At 47.6% G+C, this 25332-nt stretch overlaps 1 protein-coding gene across 10 annotated transcripts in view; it reads left to right on the plus strand.

Moving 5' to 3' along the window:
* Positions 1 to 25332, plus strand: part of CRACR2A (calcium release activated channel regulator 2A) — a 196540-nt gene that overhangs the window by 53564 nt on the left and 117644 nt on the right. For 7 of the 10 annotated variants that reach the window (XR_004287068.1, XR_004287069.1, XR_004287070.1 and 4 more), the window contains exon 1: positions 12320 to 12408. The gene's annotated coding sequence lies outside the window, so the exon portion shown is untranslated. Of the gene's footprint in view, positions 1 to 7963; positions 8230 to 10156; positions 10198 to 11864; positions 11932 to 12319; positions 12409 to 25332 lie in introns of those variants that run through there. The other 3 variants (XM_032349078.1, XM_032349082.1, XM_032349081.1) reach the window with 3 other exon arrangements.

Below are 25332 nucleotides of genomic sequence, written 5' to 3' on the forward strand. Positions count from 1 at the left end.
GATTAACCTATGTTCATTCAGTAATTAATGTTTTATTGTTTGATTTTATTTGGAAATGCTCTAGCTATTTAATACTTTATATTATTTAACTTAACCTTGTATAACTCCTAAGTTTCAAGTTACTGAAAGGATTTTGGAAGCTATTTTCAAGTACACATACCATAATATGTAACCATTGCTAAAAAGTTCATCTATGAACTCTTGCCCCGTTTGTGTCTATGTGAGTCACTGCTCCCAACAATTATGTTTAAGCTGCTCATAAAAACCTCATGAGACATTAGACAGGGTCAGCCTTCATCCCAAATTGTTTTTCTTGCTGACAAATTTTATAAGCGATGATATGAATTTGAGCCATAAACCCAAGCAGAATACAAGTTACTTGTCTTATAATCAGTGTTGATAACTCTAAAGACATGTATGTTTTAATCAAACCAATGAACTTCAACTAGCTTTAATAGTGAATAGTTTTCCAGATCAAGTGAACCAGATCTGGGTCAGTTTCTGCTATATTTCTGAGAACTTTAGGAATACTCAAGCTATAAGCACTTAATTTTAAGCCAACGAAGTAGAGCTTTTTGGTAAATTAAGTTGGCAATAACATCGAGAGACAGAAAAATATCAGACATCCGCAATATGCATATACAGACACACATAAACATACAGACTGACACAAACAGAGACCTTACAGCTGTTGTTTTAAATTTTTAGCCCTGAGTCAGGTACAATAATCCAGAACTAACTAGCTTATTAAAAAAACAGTTGAATCCAAAATTTGTTTTGGCAGTTGGGATTAAGTTAAATTTGCCTGCTCAAATGGCTAAAACATTTTACTCATAGTCGTGGAGAAGACAGTTAAGATTTTTCTTTAGTCCGGTATCCAAATCAGTCCTTTCCCCCCGCTCCTTCTGATAAGAAACTTCTCCCTTAACACTTTCACTTCAAAGAATGGCTCTTAAATCCTAGAGATGGCGGTAGAAAATTTACAGCACGGATTGCCTGGGTGACTCAGCTGGTTGAGCACCTGTCTTCTGCTCCTGATCCCGGAGTCCCAGCTCAGCAGGGAACCTGCTGCTCCCCCTTCTTGTTCTCAATCTCTCTCTCTGACAAATAAAAAATTAAAATCTTAAAAAAAAAAAAAAAAGAAAGAAAGAAAGAAAAAGAAAAAAAAATTTACACCAAAAGGCAAGTTTTCTTTAAGGAGTTTTGGGGTATATATGCCTCTTACCAGAGGTCGAAATTCATTACTATTTAAAATCTTCCTTCTTTTTCTTAATTACAGAGCAATTCTGTTTCCAATGACCTGTTCTTTTACAGTACTCATAAGCATTTTGAGATGAATAGGAGATATTTTGGAATTGGTAAGGATAAGTGAGTTTGAGTTGCTTCTAGAGCACAGTTCTGGTTTTATAGAGATTTGCAAGACAATGAGTTGTTTCTAAGGCCTCGAAGAGATGAATTGCAGCTTGGATATCAAGACAGTGACCCACCTAGCCAACCAAACTTGTTTCTTTATCTCAGGTAGATTTCCAATTAAAATGGAAATCAAAAGATTTCTGTGCCCTAAAACTTCAGGGTTTAATGCAGTATGCCTTTTTAAAAATCCGTATAAATGGTTCAACAAGAGCCTTCGAATGCTCTCATTCTTTCTGAGTGCACAGTTCAATCTTGGACTAATTCACCATAGTCGGGGAAAGACTTTAATATTGCTCTTATCAGTCCCTGAACATTGGCCTCCTGCTGGTCCATTTCCTAATCATTTGTACAAGGGCCTAGGGAAAATTTAGGTTATCTGTTGGGGGTGGGTGTCGGGGAGGGAGGTGCATTCCCCAGGGGACTGTCTGGCTTCTCCGATAACTACAGTATAATCATGGCTGGGAGGAACACCCCTTAATAGCCAATTGAGGTCTTTGTGAGTTTGAATGTCCACTAATCTTTTCAACTCTTGTCTAAACTTCCGAAAGTGGAGGTAAAAGGACTTTATAATTGAGAGTGTCTGCTGCTGTCCAGGGGACATGAATACTTTGCAAGGGGAAAGGAGGTTGTCCAGGGTACATGTGCAAAGGACATTGCATAGGAAGACCTGATGTTGGTAGAGCCAGATTACAGAGTCCTAAAAAGTAAGAGTTATAAGGGACAGAACAGTGAGCCCTACTGCCCATTCCAGGGGCTTCTGCTAAATTAATTTCCTGGTTTTAGTATTTATATGGGTAATCTGTACACCCCAGGCCTGGAGATCAGAATGCTCTGTGTAAATCTTGCAAAGAAAGTGTGGTCAAACCAAGCATTTGGGTGTTGAAGGGGTTTTCTGGGAATGTTAGAGGAATTGGGGGCTTTGGGGGAATTTCTTGAGGTCATGGGATGGATTTTGAGAGAGAGAATTTAGATCAAGGGTCCAGAGATCCAAAAGATCTTCTGGAGGGCCAGGGACATGGAGTTAGGGATGAGGAGAAGGGTAATTCATGTTGGACATGGATTTTAATTTTTGTTTTAAGTCTAATTTCTATTCTTCCATTTTATTAAGGGAGTCCCTAGAGCTAGCCATTATTTTTTGTACCCAGTTTTAGCTTGGTCTTTTCATGGGTACCAGTGTAAGGTAATGGTTTAGGTTGAGACCCCTCTTTAAAAAATTGTTTTTCTTTTAAATATAGCCAATTCAAAGGATCCATCATCTGGCCATTGGTGAGTAGGTTCTTACAGCAACTCAAACCAATAAGCCTTTTGAAGGCTTAATCATGAGCGCAAGAGGTGTCCCTGTAGGAGAGAGCAAAAGATGCAGCCCTGCCCAGTTCTACAGAGTTCACTCCCAGAGTTCACCCAAGAAAGATCTAGCCATAGATGGGATGCAACCCACATTTCTGTCTGGCCAAATGAGTAAAATGAGGTTTCCAGTTGTCCATGAGACTAATGCACAAGGAGGGCAAGACGACAAAAGGCCTGGATGTGCCGGGACCTCTCAGAACAACACATTCCCCTAACAGCTGACACAGCGGACAAAGAGAACACTGCTTAAGGGATGCACAGCCTGTTCGACCATCTTCCAAATGCACGTCGGATCGGTACATGAATCCTCTGGCCGGTAGAGGCAAGAGAGAAAATGCTCCTCACCGGTCATGAAACCAAGCTCACAAGACATAGAACAAGATGAGAGGAAAACCTCATTCTTCTTCTTCTCTCTCTTTTTTTTCCCCCATGTTCCCAGTAACAGCTTTAGCCAAGCCTTGGGTTTCTCAGGCCAAATTAACACCTGAGAGGGACGTGCTACTGGGTCGGGGATTGTGTGTTGTCTTACAGTGTGCGTTGTTGCACGGAAATTCTCTTGAGGCTGACCTAGTGTCAGTCTAACCCATTTTGTGACCAACTTCTCCTAACTCGGGAGACTGGCGTCAGGTGGCCAGAGCTCTAAGAGCTGTGAAGTGCTGATCAGCGCCCCCACACACTCTCACTTCCGAGATCCCCATGAGCAATAGCCTTTACCTCCTGTGCCAGTGCACTCACAGCAAAGTTTGTCTGCACAGACACCAGTCTGCCAAGAACCATGAACTCGTCAGTCTGTGAGGTGGGTGTGAACAACAGACCTATGCCTCGTTTCTACCCTATGGTTTTCCTCCTTACGGTAAAGGACACACGAGACAGAGACAAAGGAAAATGAGGACCATCTCTGGGACGAAAGGGATCAATAGAAAATAAGAGTATTCATGACAAATCTTTACCAGAGTTGCTGTGCCCAAGGGAGAGTTCACACAAATACTCTTTCCTGCCAATCTAAATTTACAAAAAGAAAAGGACTCTCACCGCTCATTCTCGCTTCAGTCAGATCCTGCAGGCAGGGATCCAGGAGACTGACGTGGTAAGAATACTTACCTTCTGCTGGCTTTGGTCAGAGGGCCCGGGTTCTCTCAGCAGCAACAGCCCCAGAACCAGCAGTATGCAGTCAGCCAAGGGCCTTTGTGGTCACCAACTGCAGGGATAGAAAAACTCTCTCTTCTTCCCTTCTGGGTTGTTTGGTTGGTCCAATAATTAAGCTGATGTAAGACAGAGTAACAAAAGAAAAATAAACAAATTTCATAGGTATGGAAGCCCCATAAAAATAGGAGACCCAAGGGGCAGCTGGGGGATTGAGGCTTCTAGAACATCCTGAGTTGAAAAGGGTGTCGGGGTCTGGGAATTCGAAGGAGAGGAAGACTGTTCACAAGAAGTCGGGAGAAGATGTTGGGAAAACAGGTTGTCCAGTTATAAAGACGAGCTTCTTAGGTAAAAAGGTATCTTTGATAATAGCTCTCTCTTCTGGAACAGGCCTCCTTTCCAATGTAAATTTAGGCAGTTGAGGGGGAGGTAAAGAGCTTTTCCTGAATCTACAGTTTCTTAAAAATAATCAGCCTAAAATAATCCTTGTGCCAGAGAAGCATATTTTTGGGGTGACAAATTCTGCCCCCCTGCAGTTTCAATATATCTTCTTTTCCTTTCCCCTCCTTTGTTCCATTATTATCATATCTATTTCCACATATGTTACATACTTGACAATACAGTGTCATGAGTTTCGCTTTATGCAACTTATGTCTTTTAAAGGAGTCAGGAGAAGAAATAAGAAAACATATTTAGAGAGTCTTTTATATTTACCCACATATTTATCATTTCTGGAGCTCTTCATTCTTGCTGTGGATTTGAGTATCCTCAGGCATTACTTCCTCTCAGAATAAAGAATTTCCTTTTGCATTTCTTACAAGATGTGTCTGCTAACAAAATGCTCTCTAGATCTTTCATTATCTGGGATTGTCTTCATTTCACCTTCATTATTGAAGGATGATTTTGCTGGATATAGAATTTTTGGTTGATGGAATTTTCCAGCCCTTTGGAACACATCATTCCTTGGCTTTGCCATGTTCATTGTCTCAGGAGTGATTCATTTGTATAATTTCTATCTTTTTATTAAGATTGTTTTCACTCGTTGGATTATTGTTGTCACACTTTCCTTAAATTTTTGAATTTTTTTTTTTTTAGTTCCTTAAACATGTGTATAATAGCTGCCTTAAAGGTTTAGTCTGATAAAACCTCACATCTTAGAGACACACAAACACAGAGACCATTTCTACTGACATTTTTTTCTGAATATGGTCACACTTTCTTGTTGCTTTGCCCATGGTACGATTTCTTTGTTGAAAGCTGGATACTTTACATCGTATTGGAAAAGGACTTCCACCACTTCTGTTTCGACCTCCAACTGTCTAATTGATTAAGTTCTTCTTTCCAGCTTTATCTCTTGACTCTAATTGATTAAGTTCTTCTTTCCAGTTTTATCTCTTGACTCGGACAAGGGACCCTGCAGCCCAACATCCCCTGGTGGGAATGGAGATTACCTGCTCACCCATAAGGACTGCTCTGAGCCAGCAAGCCCCTACACGCCAGACCCCAAGACTACGATCAACGTGACTCTCACTTGCACATACCCACCCACCAGCGTCCCATGTTTTCCTTATAGAACCTGGATGTATTTTCAGCACTTTGGAGATAGTCTTTGAGGAACTAGTCCACTCTTTTCGTGGTGTGGGTCTCACTGAAATAAATTCCTTTCTTCTTTCCCCACCACTCTTCTCTCTGCCTTTGGAATTTGTCAGCAGCGAGCGGCCGAACGTGGTCTGTTTGGAACCTGGGAGCCAGGCGTTCCTGCACCCCCACACCCCCACACCCCCACTACAGTATATTTTAGCAACTCTGTCTTGTAGTTTCCCTGCTGAGTGTTGTTTGTGTGTTTAATAACTCGCCTGGAAGAGCTCTGTGAAGTCTGCCTCCCCTGCAACGTGCATCCACAAATGTCTCTGCTGTTTTGTTTCTCTTGCTTTTTATTCTGTGACCTAGTTTCCTACAGTCACCCCTCCGTCTGCCTACATTAGTGTTCAGCCAAAGATTACCCAGGGGTTGTATGCAAAGACCCTGAGCCAGGAAGGCCTCTACTCTCTGCTGATCGGTCTATGAATAAGCCGGGGAGCACATTCAAAGGTCAAGCTTTGATTCCCCCAAGTCTGCTCAGGCTTCTATGTTTCCATGGAGCCCCGCAATCTCCTCTGTACACCTGGCAGACTCCATGGGCCGGAGATGTGTGAGTGGCTTGGGCTGCTCCTGTCCCTGTGACGTATACATACAGTCTTGGTCAACTGATGATATGAAGGGCAGTTATCAGACTCCCCATGGCTGCTTCTCCTCCCTAAATGTCCTGTTAGAGTCCTTTTTTTTTTCTTAAGATTTTATTTGTTTATTTCAGAGAGAGAGACAGAGAGCACAAGCAGGCAGAGGGGCAGAGGGAAAGAGAAGCAGACTCCCCACTGAGCAGGGAGCCTGACGAGGGGCTTGATCCCAGGACCCCGGGACATGACGTGAGCTGAAAGCAAATGCTTAACCGACTGAGCCACCCAGGGGCCCCATCCTGTTAGATTTCTCTGTAGACACAAGTCCATGGTTTGCCATTTCAGACTAGTGGAGCTGCTGGCCCTCTCAGTGCACTGGCTTTTGGGATCACCATTTAAACTGATACTGCTTCAAATTGAATGAGACCACTCTGGCCGTGACAAAAATGTGCTGGTTTTTACAAGCTGTCCTGATTGAACTCTGAAACAACAGAACTGTGGGAGATGGGAACAGCTCCAGGCAAGAACATGACAGAGTCTTGCTGACCTTACTCAAAATTCTGTAATTTTCATGGACAAACACTTCTCAGTTTGTTGCATATCTCCAGTCAATTTCCAGGGTGCTGAAATGGTTGTCTTTTGACAGTTCTGACCAAGCATTGTAATTGCTTTTTGCAGAAATGGTTTATCAAGCTCTTCACAGTCTCATGCTAGAAGTTTCTCTCTGAGCATGAAGTTTTTATAGTGTCTTTCCCAACCTGGGGACGTGCTGTGCAAAGAAGGGAAGAGCTCCGGGCTGACAGCTTTCCAGTCTGGACTCTGCCACTTAATTAGCTCTCTCCCTTTGCGGTTTTCCTACCGGAAAAGCAGTGCGAGTCCTACAGGGTGGTTTCCACAGCTCCTTCCATTCTGAAAAATGTTAAGTTTCTAATTTACACAGTGGACCTAAAAAGATAAACTGATCTCATCCTTTCTATGATTCTGATGTCATTTTTTTTTTTTAAAGATCTCACTTATATGAGAGGTAAAGAGAGAGATGGAGAGCATGTGCATTCGAGCAAGGGGAGGGGCAGAGGAAGAAGGAGAGGGAGAATCTCAAGCAGACCCCCACTCAGTGCAGAGTCAGACCTGGGGCTCGAGCACAAGACCCTGAGATCATGACCTGAGCCAAAACCAAGGGTCATACACTTATAGACTGAGCCACCCAGGTGCCCCAATCCGATGTCATTTTTATCTAAATTTTGTCTGCAAGAAAGTTTATAAGTGTGTGCTCCTTCTAAGAAGAGGTAATGGTCCTTTGACTCCAGTAGAAAGGAGAGGCTATTGATTTTTTTTTTCCCATCTTTCCTTCTTTTCCTTCTCTTCTTTTTTTTTTTAAAGATTTTATTTATTTATTTGAGAAATAGAGAGAGAGTGAGAGAGAGAGACCACAAGCGGGGGGGGGGGGGCAGAGGGGAGAAGTAGGCTCCCCACTAAGCAGGAAGCTGGACATAGGACTCGCTCCCAGGACCCCCAGGATCATGACCTGAGTTAAAGGCAGATGCTTAACCGACTGAGCCACCCAGGTGCCCCTTCTCTTGTCTTCTTTCTCTGTCCCTCCTTCTCTCTCTCTTCCCCCACATAATCACTTCCATCCTGACACGGTGAGCTCTGATGCTCTATCTGGCACCGTACAAAGCTCTTCTTACACAGATTATCTCATTTACTTCTCACAAAAACCTTCTCAGGTGGGTCCTGTTCATACTACCTTTTCTAGATAAGGAAACTGAAGATTAGCAGAAGTCCCTAGCCGGCTCAAAGCTGAACAGTTAGCTTCTACCTCTCAATCCCCTCCCATTCCATAGCATCCGCTGCGCAGGAAAACTGGATCTAAGGTGGCCAGTGACACGCTCCTGTCTCTAAGAGAAGTGGCTGGGAGCTGAGGGAAGAGGAAGGCTCTCCTGGCTGTGAGCAATGAGCCATGGCTTCCCGCAGACACCGTCAGAGCTGCACCTAGCCCTAGACCTTGGATGGAGATGGCAGGGAAGGCCCTTCAGGCAGAGAAAACCAAGTCAGCAAGCTACACTGTTGCTCGAAAGTCAACGAGGGTGTCTTTACAGCTTCTTTATGGGTGAGTAGCAATAAGCAAGCTTGGCGGTTGTGGAGGGCTTTGGAGGTCAACCCAGCGGATTCTGAATTTTATTCAGAGAACACCAAAGCGGATGTTCCTGGAAGGTTTTGTTGTGCAGGGGAGGGACGTGTCTGGAGCTGTGCCTTACAAATAGCATCACCCCCAGCTGTGTGTAGGCTGTGTTGGGTGGAGGAGGGATTGAGAAAACAGAGTCAAGGTCATGGTCAAGAGAGAGGTCCTGAAACCTGGCCAAGGGGATAAATGAGGAGACAAGATGGGGGGCAAGAGGCAGTACAGAAGCAATTCCATAGAACATACGAAGACTTTCAACCTTCAAAATAGAAGTCAAAATCCCATGATAGCTCTGAGATTTTATTTCTATCTTGTTAGCTCTTTTAGAGCCTCTGGATTGTGTGTCCAGATCAAGCAGTTGCTGTTTTGATAATTTTTGCTTTCTAATGTACAAGAGATGGCTTAAATTTGCAATAAGTTTTATTTGAGTTTTCTCAAATTCCAAATTTTCAGCTCATATAATTTGTGATATCTAAAATCTAGTGTTGGTTGAGAATACCAGCTTAGAAAAACCAACACTTTGTTTTTCCTTTACCAAAACAAAACATCTTCCCCAAATGGCAATGTTCCTGACCAGCTTTTGATGATGGAAGCACTGGGTAGCTTGGAGCCATCCCATAATGTAAGTGGCAGCAGCTTCCCTTTGTTGTCACTGCTCTTGGGAGCAAGTGGGCTCCACCGGCCAGACTCAGCTTAAAAACACTTCTTGGCTTATGGAAGGTTCTTTTACTTTCCTGTGTTTCTGATTGCTTTGCTTATTACATTAGGAGCCAGGGCAATGCAGTCAGGGTTTTGGGGCATGTGTATGCATGGGCAAGAAAGCAAACTCGGGAGGACAGAAGAGCTGTCCTTTCCTTTCTCAAACATTCTATACATAGCGGGGCGCCTGGGTGACTCAGTCTGTTAAGCATCTGCCTTCAGCTCAGTTCATGATCCCAGGGTCCTGGGATCAAGGCTCGCATTGGGCTCCCTGCTTGGTGGGAGTCTGCTTCTCCCTCTTCCCCTCCCCCCTGCTCATGCTCTCTCTCTCTCACTCACTCTCTTTCTCTTTCGAATAAGTAAATAAGATTTTTCCAAAAAATTCTGTAAGAAGCAAAATAATAGCTATAAAGCATTAATTTCATTATTTGCACAGGAGCTAATTCTACCTCTATTTTCCTGCACTTTTGGGGGGGGCAACACATTACTCATTGTGGAGTCTTTAAATTTTTTTTAACAGAAGTAATGATAGGGCTCCACTGTCCATTAGGGGACACCCTTGATTATGTGGTGTTTTTTCTTTCCCTGCTCCATAAGTGGGAAATTTGGAAATTCCTGATAAGAAGAACAATATCCCACCCCAGGTGGCATAAGAGGCCACTTGTAGAGGGCGGGGGTGGAATGAAATCCTGTGTTCATGGACAGGAGTGGTCATGTCACCACTGCCATTGCTCAAGTCACCCTGGACCCTGGTTATCCCCTCCAGGATGGATGGGATGGGCTCTGTGGCTTAGTTCCTTTCCAGCTCCCTAAGAACAACTCCATCTGAATGATGAAGCCCATTCTTGCTGCTGGAGAGAGAGAAGAAAGTCATTGCTCATGTCTTACTCGTCCAGCCTCTGAAAGACTCCAGATTGGTGAACCCCGCAGGGGCAGTACATGGTTTCATAAATATCCTCAAGGAGGCCTTATTTTTCCTACATTGTAGCTTTATGTTTCTTTTCATTTTCTTCTTTTTCTAAGATTTTATTTATTTATTTGAGAGCAAGAGAGAATGGAGAGAGAGCATGAGCAGGGTGAGGGGCAGAAGGAGAAGCAGACTCCCTGATGTGGGAAGCCTGATGTGGGATTCGATCCACCAACCCTGGGATCATGACCTGAACAGAAGGCAGACACTTCACTGACTGAGCCACCCAGGTATCCCTAGCTTTATGTTTCAGTAAGAGCCATGAGCCTGACTTGGCCCCTACAATCTCATAGAAAATGTTTCCTTTCCCCCTACCCTTTCCCCCCAAGCCCAACATTTTCAAAGAGGAGAAAGTTGAAAGATATAGATATAGGGCAATCTCCCCTGGAGTCTGCTTGCTCTGCTAGAGCTCAGCAGCCCTACACCCTTCAGCAACTGTTTGACTTGGACTTCTCTGGGGAGACTCTGGGGGGTGGGGTAGGGGCCGCCGTTCTGCATGGCAGCTGGAAGAGTCAATATTGAAAGGTCTGTTTGTTTTTTTGGCCTCCACCTGTTGGCAACTCCATAATCATAGTCACTCATAATAAGGAAGAAGGGACAGCAGGGGAATTTCTGTACTGGAACAGTGAATGTTTCCACTGTTCTTCTGGGGAGACAAAGCAAGACAAATGGGCCTTCCGTTGAGAGCAGAACATGAGCAAGAAAACAAAGATGCCAGGAGGGAGGGTGCCGTGGAGCTTAAAGGTTACACAGGGAGCATACCTCTGGGAAGGGGCCCTGTGCCCTCCAAGCTTACCTGCTCCTCTGGGCACTGAGTCGCCCCTCCCCCGCAGCAGAGGAGGCAGAAACTCACAGCATAGGCTTTTTTTTTTTAAGATTTTATTTATTTATTTATTTAGCAGACAGAGATCACAAGTAGGCAGAGAGGCAGGCAGAGAGAGAAGGGGGGAAGAGTCTCCCTGCTGAGCAGAGAGCCAGATGCAGGGCTCGATCCCAGAACTTTGGGATCATGACCTGAGCCGAAGGCAGAGTCTTTAACCCATTGAGCCACCCAGGTGCCCCTGCAGCATAGGCTTCTAAATGCTACCCACACCATTGGCTTCCTCAGACCCTCAGCCATTATTCATGATCCTGTGTCTCAGAGAACACTGCCATCACCCAAGAGCTCCCCATCCTCCTACAACCCTCTCTCCCTCCCCTGGTTCTGAGATTAAGGAGCTTCCCCACCCCCTCTTTTGCCTCCAGTCCCCACTGCCTCCTCTGGAATCAGGGCCGTTGACCCCTCCGCACTCCCCATCCGTTCTTTCTTCATTGACCACAATCTACAAACACCTCTGAGTCTCCTCCGTATTTCTCTTGCCTCCGCAGCCAGCCTCGTTGAGAGCGGTTCTTCCTCCCTGTTCCATTTCCTCACTTCCCATCTACTCCCATGGCTTCCAGCACTACCCCCCCTACCCCCCCACCCCCCGCCACCCCCCACCCGCCACCAAATAAAAATGAAAACACAACACAACAAAACCCCTATTGTAGGACCAGCAGAAAGGGAGCTGAGGTTTTCTGGGGAAGGATTCAGGGAGAAGGGGACATTTCAGTGGGGCCTGGATGCATGAGTAGGAGCCCCACAGGCAGACAACAAAGGGAAAGGGCATTCCAGGCAAAGCAAGAACTCCTAGCTGAGACTTTTGGGCAACAGTCTGTGTGCCTAGCAGGGATGCATGTGTATGTGTGTGTGTTGGGCGAGACCTGGTAAGGCTGGGAAATCAGCTGGTGGACAGAGAGTTTGTCCGAGAGGACCTTGTGTACCAGACTGAGGGTTTTCCTTCAGCTTGAACCTTGGGGGGGCCTCTGGAGATTTGATTAATGCTTTATTAATAAATGTATTGGATTTTTATTATAGGGTCATGCATGCCCACAGTTCACTGTATGGAAGAGGCAGGAAAGCATAAAGGACAAAATGCATGCAGGTAACAGTGGACCTGGGAGGGCGAGAGGGGGTGGGGGTTTCAGGGGTGCAGCCCCGGAGGGGAGAAAAGCAGGGCTCCTGCCGGCTGTGTAGCCTATAAACGTTCTGGAACCAGGGCAAGGGGCCCAAGGCGACTCAGGAACAGAGGGGTGCGGGAAGTCTGACCAGTCAGGCAGGCTAAGTCAGCAGCAGCCCCGCCCTCGGCACCCAGGCTCCCTGGCAGTCTGAGGTCGCCTCCCGCCCGCCCAGACCCCACTGCGCTGCGCGTGCGGATCCCGGAGGGCGCCCAGGGGGCGGCGGCGCGGAGAGCTGGGGCTCCAGGCAAGTCGCTGCCACTTCTGTGGAGCAGGGGGCCGGTCCAGCCGGCTCGGGTTGGGGCGGAGAAAGTGGAGCAGTCAGGCCTGGCAAGAGGCAACGGGACAGCTGTGAGCTGAACCCGCGGCGCGGGCGGGTAGGAGGGAAGGCGGCGACGCCCAAGGTACGTGGAGGAGGGTTGGAGGGCTGCAGGGTGCGCTCTTCCCCTGCCCCCTCTGCCCGGGGCCGCCCCAGAGGCCGGCTCTTCCACCCTGATCCCCCGGGGCAGCCAAATGCGCGCGTCTGTGTGTGCAGCACATGGAGTGGGGGGCGGGGAGGGGCAGAGGAGGAAGGGGAATCTGTGCCCCACCTTGTCCCCCGCAGGGGAACAGAGAGGCTCCCCACTCCTGCCCCCAGGCCTGACGTGGCTCTTGCTCCCTGGTGACACAAATCCCAGAGGGGACTGGAGGAGGACTCAGGAACCCCGGGGGGTTGAGATCAGGAAGGACTTCAGGGACCCTTTTGCCACACCCAGCCTCTTTGTTTTACAGATGGGGAAACTGAGGTTCAGAGGGAAGTGACTAGCCCAAGGTCACAGATCTAGAAAGGAAAACTCACTTGCGGGTCATTGCTGCTGGGATCTCTTGCCACGTGGACCAGGACAGCAGCATGGCTGTTGCCTTGTGTAAAAACAAAGAACTGAGAAAGACAGACAGACAGACAGATAGACAGAAGACAAAGAGAGAAAGAGAACCTCCCAGAGCAGAGGAAGAGGGTCAGGAAATGGGCTGATACTGGGGCTGCACTTCCTCCCTGGCTGTTCCTGCTGTGGTCTGGCCTTGTGACGCCACTGGCTGGCCATGCAGGCTCTGGCCCAGGTGTTTGTGCCTGTGCATGCACATGCGCATCTGTTTGTATGCATGTGTGTGTGTGCGTACACGTGTGTGTATGTGTGTGTGTGCAACACAATGTAGCCAGTCTCCCCTGAGCATTTGGGGAAGCCCATAAAGTCCCATGTCTGTCCACTTATACACAGTGAACTTGTGGGGGACCTGCCCTGTGTTTGACTCTGAGGTTTTTAGAGACAGGCTCTGGCATCAAAGGGACCATTTTAAAGCTGTTATTGTTCTTTTTTCTTTTTCTTTCTTTCTTTTTTTTTTTTTTTTTATAATTTCCTTTAAACGACACATGCATACACACTCATCCATCCAGTGACCAGGTGATTTCTTTGACCACTCAGATTGTTTCCTTTCCTGTAAGAGAAATTTGGTGAGGCCCAGTTGAGTTCAAGCCAGAAAGTGTCCTGTCCACGGGGGTGCAGGGTCAGTGGGAGCTGCCAGTGAAGTCCAGACCTCCCAGCACACACTGCCAGCCTGTAGAGGCAAGGGCAGGGGGACAGGGAAGAAGCAGAGAGGAGGGGGCAGCAGTGGGAGAAGAGGAGGGGGACAGGGTGAAGAGAAAAAGGAACGCCTGAGCCCATGGCACAGACCACTCAGAGGCATGGACAGAGCTCTCTCTGGGGACCCGCACTTCGGGACTGGGGCTCCCCCATGCTCAGAGAGGCAGCGCAAAGCAGGGAGGTCACCAGATGGACATAACGAGAGACGAGAGCTAGTCAGCCTGATAATTTCTCACGCAATCCATTCGCTTTTGAGAGGGAGAGGAAGCGTGTTCACCACGATGCCCCTGGCAGGACATGTGGGACAGACCAGTCATTCTCACGACAGCCAGTACACATCCAGGGACAGACACGGGTTTCCTGGCTTAAGCCTTGCTGCAGCCCAGTTGCTATGCTGTCATTCCCATTTTATAGAAAAATTAACTGAGGAACAGAGAGGCGAAGTGTCATGCCCAGGGTCACACAGCCAGGAAGTGGTAGAGGCAGCATTGGAACGGTGTGGCTGTTCCAGAGCCTGGACCATCAGCATCTCACGACCCTGGCCCTCCACTCACCATCAGCATCGGGATAGAGGGGATCCCTCTGTCCCCTTCCAGGACTCAGCATGGAAGATTTTGACTGCTTGTTTCCCCTTAAGAGCTGCTCCCAATGGTCCCCAGAGCCTGACTTTATCTGGATAACAGGACAGCTGTGGTTGAAGGCGAAGTGAGTTGGGGTGGGGGGAAGGAAGGATTCTGTGGGCTTGTACCCTGCTCAGGGGCTCCTGGCCCCCAGTTTCTAGGTTCTAGGCCTGGTAACCAGACCAGGTGCCTGAGGACGTAAGGACTCGGTTAGACACTGGAAGAGCCTCTTGAAGGCCCATTTGGGACTGGGGTCCTCAAGGCCTTCTCTGCCTGGGGTGACCCGAGGGGTCCCCATCTGATGGGCAAAGTGACATTCAGGGGCCTCTCATAGCTTGAGGAGTATAGGATTTCTGCTGTGACAGATTCTTGTGGAGACGATGTATTCCCTTTTTGGTTTGTTTTGGCTCCCAGTCCCGGTTGTCTCAAAATGTCAGGGAGGCTCTTTCTTCCTTGGCCTGCTTGTTGACCCATGCTGGATGGGGTGGCAGAGGGAGGCATTTACGGGGGCAGCATCTAAGCACTGGCCAGAGCCTGACCCTGGATGATGCTCCCAGGCACATACAGGAGATGAAGGAAAGTAGGAGCAGCCAGGCTTCCCACGTGGTTCAGGTTCAGGTTCGCTATGCTCTGCATCACCGAACTTGTGCTAAAGACCCTTTATTCGTGGAACAGAGCTGCCCCACCCTGGTGGCTGGGTCTGAGAAACTGTGGGAGGAAAGAACTGTTCCTTTTGTGAGGGAGCTCCCTGAGGTCTGGCCGGCTTGCTTCAGCACCCAGCTCTGGCTACTGGTGCTCCCTGGGTTTGTGCAATTCTTGGCCCTACTGGGCTCTGAGGAAAGGTGAGAAGGCAGAGCTTAGCATGAGGCTGGGGTGTACCTGCCCCAGTGTGCTGCCCTCCTCCCGAGGGGCAGGGGGCCTGCATTTGCCTTTCTGGCTGAGCAGCTTCTTTAACTACCCCCCCCCCCCTTATTAAAAACTCACAGCAGTACAGGGGAAGTATGAGACTGGCTATAGGGGCTCAATTACCAGGGAAGACAAGAAGAAAATCTCTCATTAGCTGGGCGATTGGTTTATTTTCACTTTATTTGTTTTAGAGGTTGCTCCGTGTTGAGTTCCGGGATTTGCAGCTGGCCTAGGTACACGGACGGAGCTCTGCCACGTTGAATCCACATAACCCCACACCTGCACCCAGAGGGAAGGGGAGGAAAACTGACTTCTTGGAGCCCCACCCTGAACAAACACGGAGATTCAGGGTAGTCCCTTGCTCCTGCAGTGGGAGGCTGGGTGCATAGAAATGCATCAGGCATGTCTAAGAGCTGGGCACGAGTGAACCTGTTCAAGACTTATTCCAGTCTCATGAGATAGGTACTATTATTACATTCTTCCCATTTTATAGATGAGGAAGCCAAGGCTCCGAGAAGTGGAGTAAAACACGCCCACAGTCATACACTAATAAGAGGCCAGTCTGGGCTTTGAATCCCTGCAGCCTGGCCCCAGGGCCATGGCCTAAACCATTCCTCAGGCTACACCTGTGACTGTGGAGCCCAGAACCAGAAACACGCTGGTTCTGACCCGAACCAACCACATGTCCTCAGCCTGAGTTTTTTTTCTCTTCAGTGAAATGGTACTAGAAACCTGCCAGTCCGTCCTGGGCGAGCTAATGGGCATGGAAGAGCACCATGGGGAAGGCTCTCATGGTCCCTGCGGTTGGGGTGGCGTTACTCATTGAGAGTTTGGTGTTGAGCTCTATGGGCTGGGACACTTCCCCCTTGTCCATTTCTTGTGGCTTCACAGAACAGGCGGGATTCAAGCTGGACCCAGAAGAGTGGGTCCACTTTGGAAAGGCACAGAGAAAGTGGAGGCTGGAGGTAGGGCCTGGGACAGGGCACAAGCACAGGGGTAGAGGCATGTGGGTAGGTGGCAGAAGGACCCTGCAGGGGTCTGTGTCACCAACTCTCTGTGTCGAGCTTCCAGCAGAACTCTGCACCCCATTGCTGCCGCTGGGGCTTTTAATGACAGCTGGGAAATGTTACTGGGCCCCGGTGTGCGGCCAGGCCTAGACCACAGGACATTTGCTTCAGCAGCACCCTGAGGCACAAGGCCAGCCCTTTATTCTCTGGAATGGCAGGACCAGGCTGGCATGCCTGTCTGTGGACATCAGAGAGGTCATGGCCAAGGAGGTCAGAGACAGTGGCTGGAGGGGCTACTTGTGCCTCTAGCCAGGGTGTGTTTTTTTGCGAGGAAGGCGGAAATGGGGTGTCAAAGCTACCCTGTTTATTACCTGAGCATGACTGAAAGTTAGGGGCATCCTTCCCAAAGGCAGGGGTTCTCTCTGAATAAGACAGCGGCACTGCTATGCCCAGAGAACCTGGCGGGAAAGGGGAGGAGATCCTTGGAAGTTACCTTTGTTTTGTCTGAATTATGGCCAAAAATAACCATCAGGGAGATACTGTTAGGAAAGACAAACTATTCTGCCTAAGAATCTTAGATCTTTCTCCGATGCCACGGTCCGTGGTGGATGTGGGGTTTCAGGGCTTCTGGGAGCTTGTATTACACAGATGTCCTGGATAAGGATCAGCTCCACGTGATGGAGGCGGTAGCCTTTGGGTTGGTGTCTGGGTGCAAGGACGCTGTCTTCCCTCAGAATCCCCCAGAGAGAAGCTGACCCCCAGCTCTCCTTTATATTACTTCTGTTTTCATGTCTTCAGTGGGCTGAGAGATGAATTTTAGGGTACTGCTTTATTTATTTTTTAGGAGAGAGAGAGAGAGAGAGCACATGAGCGGGAAGGGGAAGGGGGAGAAGGAGAGAGCATCTCAAGCAGGCTCCACCCATAGACGGAATCCGACCAGGGGCTCCATCCCACGACCCTGAGACCGTGACTTGAGTGGAATCCAAGAGTCGGATGCTTAAGCCACTGAGCCAGCCAGGCACTGCTCTTTTTGAATTTTTTTGTGATAACTCAGTCTTTTTTTTCCAATGGAGTAAAACATACAGAATACGAAGTTGGCAGTTTGAACCACGTTCATGTGTGCAGTTCGGTGGCGTTAGGAGCACTCGCCGTGCTGTGCGACCACCACCACCACCAGACCTTTCTTCATCTTCCCAGCTGTTGGGGTTTGGTATTAACCCTGACCCCTGCGAGTTCCACAGTCTCACTCTGTCTCAGCTTCCTTTCTTGCAGTGGCCTAGCCATCCGATGCCCCTCCACATGGGCCATCTTTATGCTGAGGTTCCTTGTTACTTTCTAGTTTTTTGAGTTTGTGCTGGTTTTTGTTTTCAGTTTCCGCTTCCGCCGCACGAGCTTCTGTGAGTCTCCCCTCTTTGGGCCTGGATTCTGTGCTGAGCACTTTAGAGCACCTTGTATATTCCTCCCGCCAATCCTACGTGGTAGTTATTATCATGCACCCCCTCAAGGTGAGGAAGGGACTCGGAGATGCAGCATCCCACCGCCGTGGGAATGTCGGAGGCAGACCTTGATGCTGGCCTCTCTGACCTTCCTTCTTTGCCTAAGGTGGGAATGTCACTGTCTAGAATCGAGCACAGCCAGCCCTGCATCACACGTTGGTGTTGACTCTAAAGGTTTCTAGAATCTGCATAGATTTGGGTATGTATTACATGAACCATCTTTTATTAGGATTCTTAACTAGAGCCATTAGCCAAAAAGGATTTGCTTGAAAATAACTTAATTATATACCATAGATAAACTGCTAATGGAATTTACCAAACTGCTAAATTAAGCTTTTCAACTAATTACACACATACTATGAAGTGTGAGGTTAGCTTTGACCGTGAGTCCTTCTCCCAGCGGGGAGATGGCGAGTCCCCTCGGGAGGCAGGCCCTTGGTCACCCTGTCAATTCTTATTCTTACTCATGATGGGTTGTGCTTTTCTGTCCCCTTCTGGTGTCCTGTTGTAGCTTGACTCTGTGTTTACTCACAACAAAGTAATGTATCCCTACGGCCATGATTGTCCTAACTGCAAATATACTAGAATTTGTTTCCCATTTCTGCAACAGACATTCTTTCTAGAACTTTTATCTTCTGCAGTGGGTCTCTGGCGTACATCATCCCCCTCCTTGGACTAGGCCCACCCTTGCTGTGTTGCCCCCCTACTCAGATTTCTGGGGTTTGTCTTTGCTGGGGGCTCCGGGTTCTGGGTTTCTCCAGTCCTGTCAGCTGGAAAAGCAGGAAGGTGTCCAGTAAGCCTTTCACCTGGTCCCTATGCAGAAGATCATTTCTGAGTGGTTACCGTGTGCCAGGCACTGCTTCTAATCGAGGACTCAGCATCCCCATTCTACAGATGAGGGAACTGAGGCTCAGCTTAAACACCTTATCTGAGTTCACACATCTAGTTCTGGTGTAGACACTCCATCACTGACACCCTCTCCCCCCACCCCTGCTGCTGCTGATCCTTCTGCCCCAAACTGGCTTCCTACAAAGTCTAACCCTTTGGGCTGTGGGGTTTGCTGAGTAACAGAGCTCTGCTGACACACCTGTAACAGGGGAGCAGAGTCCCCTGACTTCACACTAGGTAAGCTGCTGCAGGCACAGGTCGGTCAGAAGTAGCGGGGTGGGGAAGGCCAGCTAAAAAGTCTGTTCTAGAACTTCCTTTCAAGGAAAGCCATTTTAATGTACTGGACCACAGCTCAAATCAGAAACAAAGACGCAAAAATGAACTGCTAAGGGAAATGAATGTTAATCAGAGAAGTTACTAGGCCTCCATTATGTAATCACACACTGCAAACTAAAAATTTTTTTTTAAACACACAAGCCCTATTTGCTGGAGTTAGAAATAGAATAAAGAGCTCTAATTTGTTCTGAATAACAATCATGTTATACCACATACCACATCTGAATTTTCGGATACACTTTAGGGGCTCCATCAATATGGTTTTTCTGAATATTAATGCCATTCCCACCACCCCCCGCCAGACCCCAAAACCTCAACCAAATGGATCAGCAGATAAGGACTGAGCACCTACTGTATGCCTGTGTGCAGCATGTCATGAGGGGAGGAAGAACAGAAGCCCTGGTGCTTGTTTGGACAGCACAGTGCCTGTTAGCAAGAGAGTGGGACAGAGTGTATCTGTGCTCTAGAAGGAAATGGGCTCTGGAGAAGGCATCACAGTGGATGCGAGAACGGAGCTGGGCCTTCAAGCACGGTCCACAGATAGAGGGTCCCCAGGAGTCCTGCGAGAAATCTTCTGTGAGGGTCCTTCTGTTCACTTTCACAGTGTCTGAGGGCCCTTCTGCATTCAGATTAACCCCCCGAAGTGTTGTCCACGCCATAAGCCATGCCTTAACCCTACCAATATTTTTAAGGGCTACCTTGTCATCCTTCTTCTGATCATCACTGACTCAGTTTACCTTCTAAAAGATGTGGGAACCAGTACCCTCTGATCTTTCCTCTTTCACGTAGACAGGGCTGCTATATGCAGAACTGAACACAGCCAGCCCTGCCTGGCCTTTTATGTGTCTATGCTTGGAGGTTTCTAGAATCTGCACGGATGTGGGGGTGGTGTATGGACCATGCTCCGTGAGAATGGAGATGTGTTCGGCCCCCTGCAGAAGGTTCTGTAGGGCTGTAATGTGGGAGCAGGCAGGGCCACCCACACAATCTCACTCTCTTCATATGAAGTGACCCACCAGGAAAGTGAACCAAAGCAGACTGAGGAGAGACCCGGGGGATCACTCTTTTAACTGTAGCCCCACTACTGAATTCTCTCACGTCTGCTGCCTGATTTCTTTTCAGCCCTGGTCATAGGACCACAGCCCCTCACATCTGAGAGCCTTTCTGCCCCTGCCTGCCTAGGTCCCCACGACTGGTTCTCACTCCATGCAGCTGAGCCCTGCTCTGTCAGGGCTGGGCTGTCCCAGACGCCCTTTAGAAAGAGATGCTAACTAGCCCAGTTGACGGTCATGGCTGACCGCCTTGCCTCCCCCAGGGAGCACACGTGCCCACTCCCCTGCTCCGTGCAGTTAGCTCAGAAAGTTCAGGCTGATTGGGCCAAATTCAGGCTCCTGAGCACGCTTTCTTTTTTAGCCTAAGACACAAGTTGAGTGACAAAGCCCTGTCTCATGTCCCCTGCCTTGTCCTAGCTAAATGCCCATCTGATGGGAGTCCTGATGAGGTCCTCCTAGGATGCAGCTATCTTGGGACCTGGTTCTCCAGGAGATAGAGCAGGTGGACAGACAGGCCAGAAAGCTCAGACGGAGCAGGGGCAGTCAGCAGCAAGTCCATGGCCCTTGTTCGCTGTGGTCCCCAGTCTCCTCATCATATCTCTGCAGCATGTCACAACGATGGGCTGAAGCAGTGGCCATGTGACAGCACTTTACAAAGATAAAACCTTTCGAATGGAGGCTGCTGATGCTTTCTGAAGTCAAGCAGTCTCCATCAGCTGACCAGGCTGGGCTGAATTAGCTGTTAGCTTCGTAGGTCATTAAAATAAGTCCATCGGTTATTAAAATAAGGGCTCAGTGCCTTTTATCAATAGGGTGAGCTGCCCAGCCTCGTTGGGGGGGTGGGATAGAGGCTTGGCCAGTGACCCGAGACCCGGCAAGACTCTCAGGCAGAAGTGGGAAGTGTCCTCCCACTTAACAAGACAAGTCCCACATCTTTTAGGCTGAGTGACACCCCGGGGAGCCGGGGTTCTGCTTCATCTGAAACAGCACGGAGAATGCCCCACGAGTCAAATGTGAATTGGAGTCTTTGTCATCTTTAAGAAACAATCCTCAGTGGGTCCTGACATTCACAGCTTCTGCCGGCCCCAATATTTGCCCAGGGGTGTGGGGGGCAGAGGTAACCGTGGAGAAGGAAGCTTGGAGGATGAAGGATATTGGTGAACGCAGGTAATTGTGCTTAGTTACCTGTCAGCTTCACTTGGTGTGGACTCAAGTCAACTCATTCACTGAGCACCTCCCAGGCCACTGGGCTAGGAGCTGGGACTTGGACTCTCCTCCTTAGCTTAGAGGTGAAGACCCCAGAAGCGAAGCCACTTGCTCAAGATCAGCAGGGTCGTAAGTGTATAATCAGAGTTCAGAGAAGCTGTTTGGACAGTAAGTCCCCTGCTCCTAGCAGGAGAAGGCCAGCACCCTGGTGATGTTCCCTTGGGCTGACAAGCTCTTTGGACTCTGTTTTTAAGTCTTCACAGCAGAGCAGTGAGGTGATTACATGCATGTTAAATGAAACGATGACTGTGGAAACACTTAGTAAATGGCAAAATGCTCTACAGATAGGATATAATTATTGTCTCCAGTTTACAGGGGAGGAAAATAAAATCAGAGCGGTTCGGTGACTTGCCTAAGGACACATGGGAACAGATGACAGAGTAAGGATGCCAGCCTGGGTCTTAGGACTTCGGGACTGGTGTTTGTTTCCTTGACACCGTCAAAGGAAGACTGGTTCTGGATTTATCTGTCCCTTCCTTGGTTTTGTCGCCCCTCCCTGCAGCCCCCTCCCTCCATACCCACCAATTGTTGCCAAATGAAAATTAGGCAGAGAACCTCAAGGGGTCCAAGCTAATTTTTCCTAGCTGCCTTTTCTCTTCTTTAGAAGACCTTATGAAACGGGGTGATGTCAAGGGTGGAGTGAGGGATTGTGTCTCTCCGCATGAGGACTGGGGTGCAGAAGCAGCTCTAGAGGGGTCGTCCGTGTGCCGCTCACTCTCCCTCATTGGCAGAAGAGCCCAGGGATAGTGGGTGACATGAACCATTTTGCCCTATAGATGAGCCAGCACGCTTGTTACAGCCTCATAAAACTGTCAACACACATTACTTTAAAATTGTGAGTTAAACGGAAATCCAGGGTGTATATATGCCTGGAACGTGTGGGTACACATGCGGTATTTTAAAAACACGGACATGCTAGATGATGTGTTTGAACGGTCTTGGGCTCGAGACTGAAAAGATAACAAGACAGGTCCTAAGCATCCTCTCCGCGGTACGGACCCCTTGACTCTGGTACGCTGCCGCCACCCATCTCACGCGCAGGCAGAGGCCGACGTTCTCCGTCACTAACAGTGTCTTCCTTACCCGTTTAATTACTGCTTTCGGAAGAGGTAGGAAATTAGGATTTATCTGACATCTTCCAGATGCAGAAGCTGTGTTGGGAGCATCTGTGTGCATGTGCTCATTTATTCCTTACAACAACCTCGCCTAAGTGGTGTTATTGTATGAATTTTCAAGAGGAAGATTCACGTTTCCCAGGTAGTAAGACATGAGACAGCAAGAGATGAGCGCAAGCACGTCTGACTCCATTCTGCGTGCTTTCACCGGTGGACTGAGAAAGCCCATTTCCATTTTCTTTGTTCTTCACTCCTTGTGTCATCTCATATCTTCCACTTAGACTCTCTTCCCTTCTGTCAGAAATACACCTTTTAAAAATGTCCTTTCATGAGCGTCTGCTTGTGGCAGACTAGAGTTTTGTCCATGGATAATGCCTTCCTTTCTCTTATCCTTTTTCTTTGATTATTTTCTTTCTTATCTTTAAGTCATCTCTACACCCAATATGGGGCTTGAACTCACAACCCCAGGATCCAGAGTTGCATGTTCTACTGACAGAGGCAGCCAGGCGCTACCGTTTCTCTTATTCATAAAGAATGTTTCCTTCAGGCACAGAGTTTTCAGATGATGGTTTTACTCTCTTTCAGCATGTTGAGTATTTGACCCCCATCTTTTGGCTTGTAATCATTGCAGGGTAACTTGTCTCTTTTTTTGGCTGTTTTTTTTTTAATAAAAAAATTTTTTTTTTTTATCTATTTGAGTGGGGGAGTACAGAAGGAGGGGAGCAGCAGAGGGGTGGGAGAGAGATGGGGAAAGAATCTCAAGCAGACTCCCCACTGAGCACAGGCCCGACGTGGGACTCGATCTTAAGACCCTGAGATCGTGACCTGAGCCAGAACTGAGAGTCAGATGCTTAACTGATTGAGCTACCCAGGAACCTCCTCCTTGGCTGTTTTTAAGATAGTCTTTTTGTTTTTGGTGTTCTGCAGTCTCGTTGACATATAACTGTTGTGGATTTCCTTTTATTTATTCTTCTTGAGATTCATTGGCATTTTTGAATATGTGTATTGGTATCTTTCCTCCATTTTAATATTTATTAAAATAATTAAAATATTAATATTTGAGAGAGAATGTGCCTCTGGGTGTGAGCGAGGGCAGGGGCAGAGGGAGAGGAAGAAAGAATCTTAAGTGGTCTCCCCACTGAGCATGGAGCCCGACGCGGGGCTCGATCTCACGACCCTGAGATCATGACCTGAGCCAAAGTCAGATGCTTAGCCAACTGAGCCAGCCTTGTGCCCCATTTTTCCTCCCTTACAGAACATTTGTAGCCATTATCTGTTTAAATGCTTTCTCTCTCTCTTCCCTTTATAGGATTCCAAATAGACACCTGCTAGCTTCCATTTTCATGTCTTTTAAGCTCTCTTTCCTATTTTTCTGAGTCTTTGTCTTTCTCTACGGCATTTTGATTATTTTATTTTATTTTTTATTTAAGATTTTATTTATTTATTTGATAGAGAAAGATCATAAGTAGGCAAAGAGGTAGGCAGAGAGAGAGGAGGAAGCAGTCTCCCTGCTGAGCAGAGTGCCCAATGCAGGGCTTGATCCCAGGACCCTGAGATCATGACCTGAGCTGAAGGCAGAGGCTTTAACCCACTGAGCCATCCAGGTGCCCTTGATTAGTTTATTTTGACCTAATTCCCAGCTCACTACTTCTTTCTCAGACTGTATCTAATGTGCTATTAAGTCTGTCCACAGATTGTAACTTCAGTTGTTTAATTTTTATTTTTAAAAATTCCCTTTGGTCCATTTTTTTTTCAAGTCTTGATTATTTCTCATGATTCATTGTTGTTGTTGTTGTTATTGTTCCTTGTACATATTTACAGGCTTGTCTTTAATTTCTTCAATGACATTGCAGTCATTATTATAGTCAGAACCTGGATATTTCATTATCTGAAGGAGTCCCTGGCCTCTGAATTCCTTGCTTTCTTGCCAGCTCATCAATGCTGCTAGAAACATTTTAAAAAATATTTTTTTTTTTTGTACAAGATTTTTCTGGTTGTTTTGAGTTGGAGGGTCAAAGTACTTAGCCATAATGTTAAAAATAGAAGTCTAGCATATTTATTTAAAATTGACATGTGGAACGTAAGGAACAGTGCAGAGGACCATAGGGGAAGGGAAGGTAAACTGAATGGGGAGGAAATCAGAGAAGGAAACAAACCATGAGAGACTCTGGACTCTGAGAACGAAACTGAGGGTAACAGAGGGGAGGGGGTTGGGGGATGGGGTAACTGGGTGATGGGCATTAAGGAGGCAAGTGTGGTGATGAGCATTGAATGTTATAGACAACTAATGAATCGTTGAACACTACATCAAAAACTTATGATGTACTATATGCTGGCTAAATGAACATAATAAAAAGATAAAATAAAATTGAAAAAATTATGAGTGGAAAAAGTAATCCAGTGGATGTTGGCCTTTGGGACTTAGAGTTTTCCATACTATACTGAATGTGTTTTATGAACTGAATGTGGTGAACAGTGAATGCACGCCTTAACGAGAAGCCAGTTAGCGTGTCTGCCCAGTGCAGGGGCAGAGTGATGGAAGCTTGTTCTCCTCTGGGCCCTACCCCCAGAGGACATGCCCTGGAAGTAGTATGGCCAAACAAGGGAGTCTTCAAGGGAGCTCCTATATGAGGGATCATTTTATCTCTAAGGGATTAGGGGTGCACTGAGGAGAGGAGGGCTTGGTAAGACTTGTCTCCCAGTTGCTGCTGAGTTCTAGTTTTGTCTTACCTCTGCTTGGAATTCAGGGGTCCGTGTTACTCCATCCCAGTGGTCTTCTGGATGAATCTAAAATGGATGTAGAGGGAACCATAGAGTCCAAGCTCTAAGGCCTCAACCTCTCCTCCCCATTTACCACACCCAATCCCTCAGTCCTCCTGATCCCACCTACTAAGTGGCTCTAGGATCCATACACCTGAATGTACTCATTGCCAACTTGGAACTATCACTGTCACTATCACTATCTCTCATCTGGACCATAGCATTTCCCCAGCTGCTTTCAGTATGCCCACTCCCTATCCCTC

Source organism: Mustela erminea, chromosome 6, assembly GCF_009829155.1.
Source record: "Mustela erminea isolate mMusErm1 chromosome 6, mMusErm1.Pri, whole genome shotgun sequence".
Classification (NCBI taxonomy): domain Eukaryota; kingdom Metazoa; phylum Chordata; class Mammalia; order Carnivora; family Mustelidae; genus Mustela; species Mustela erminea.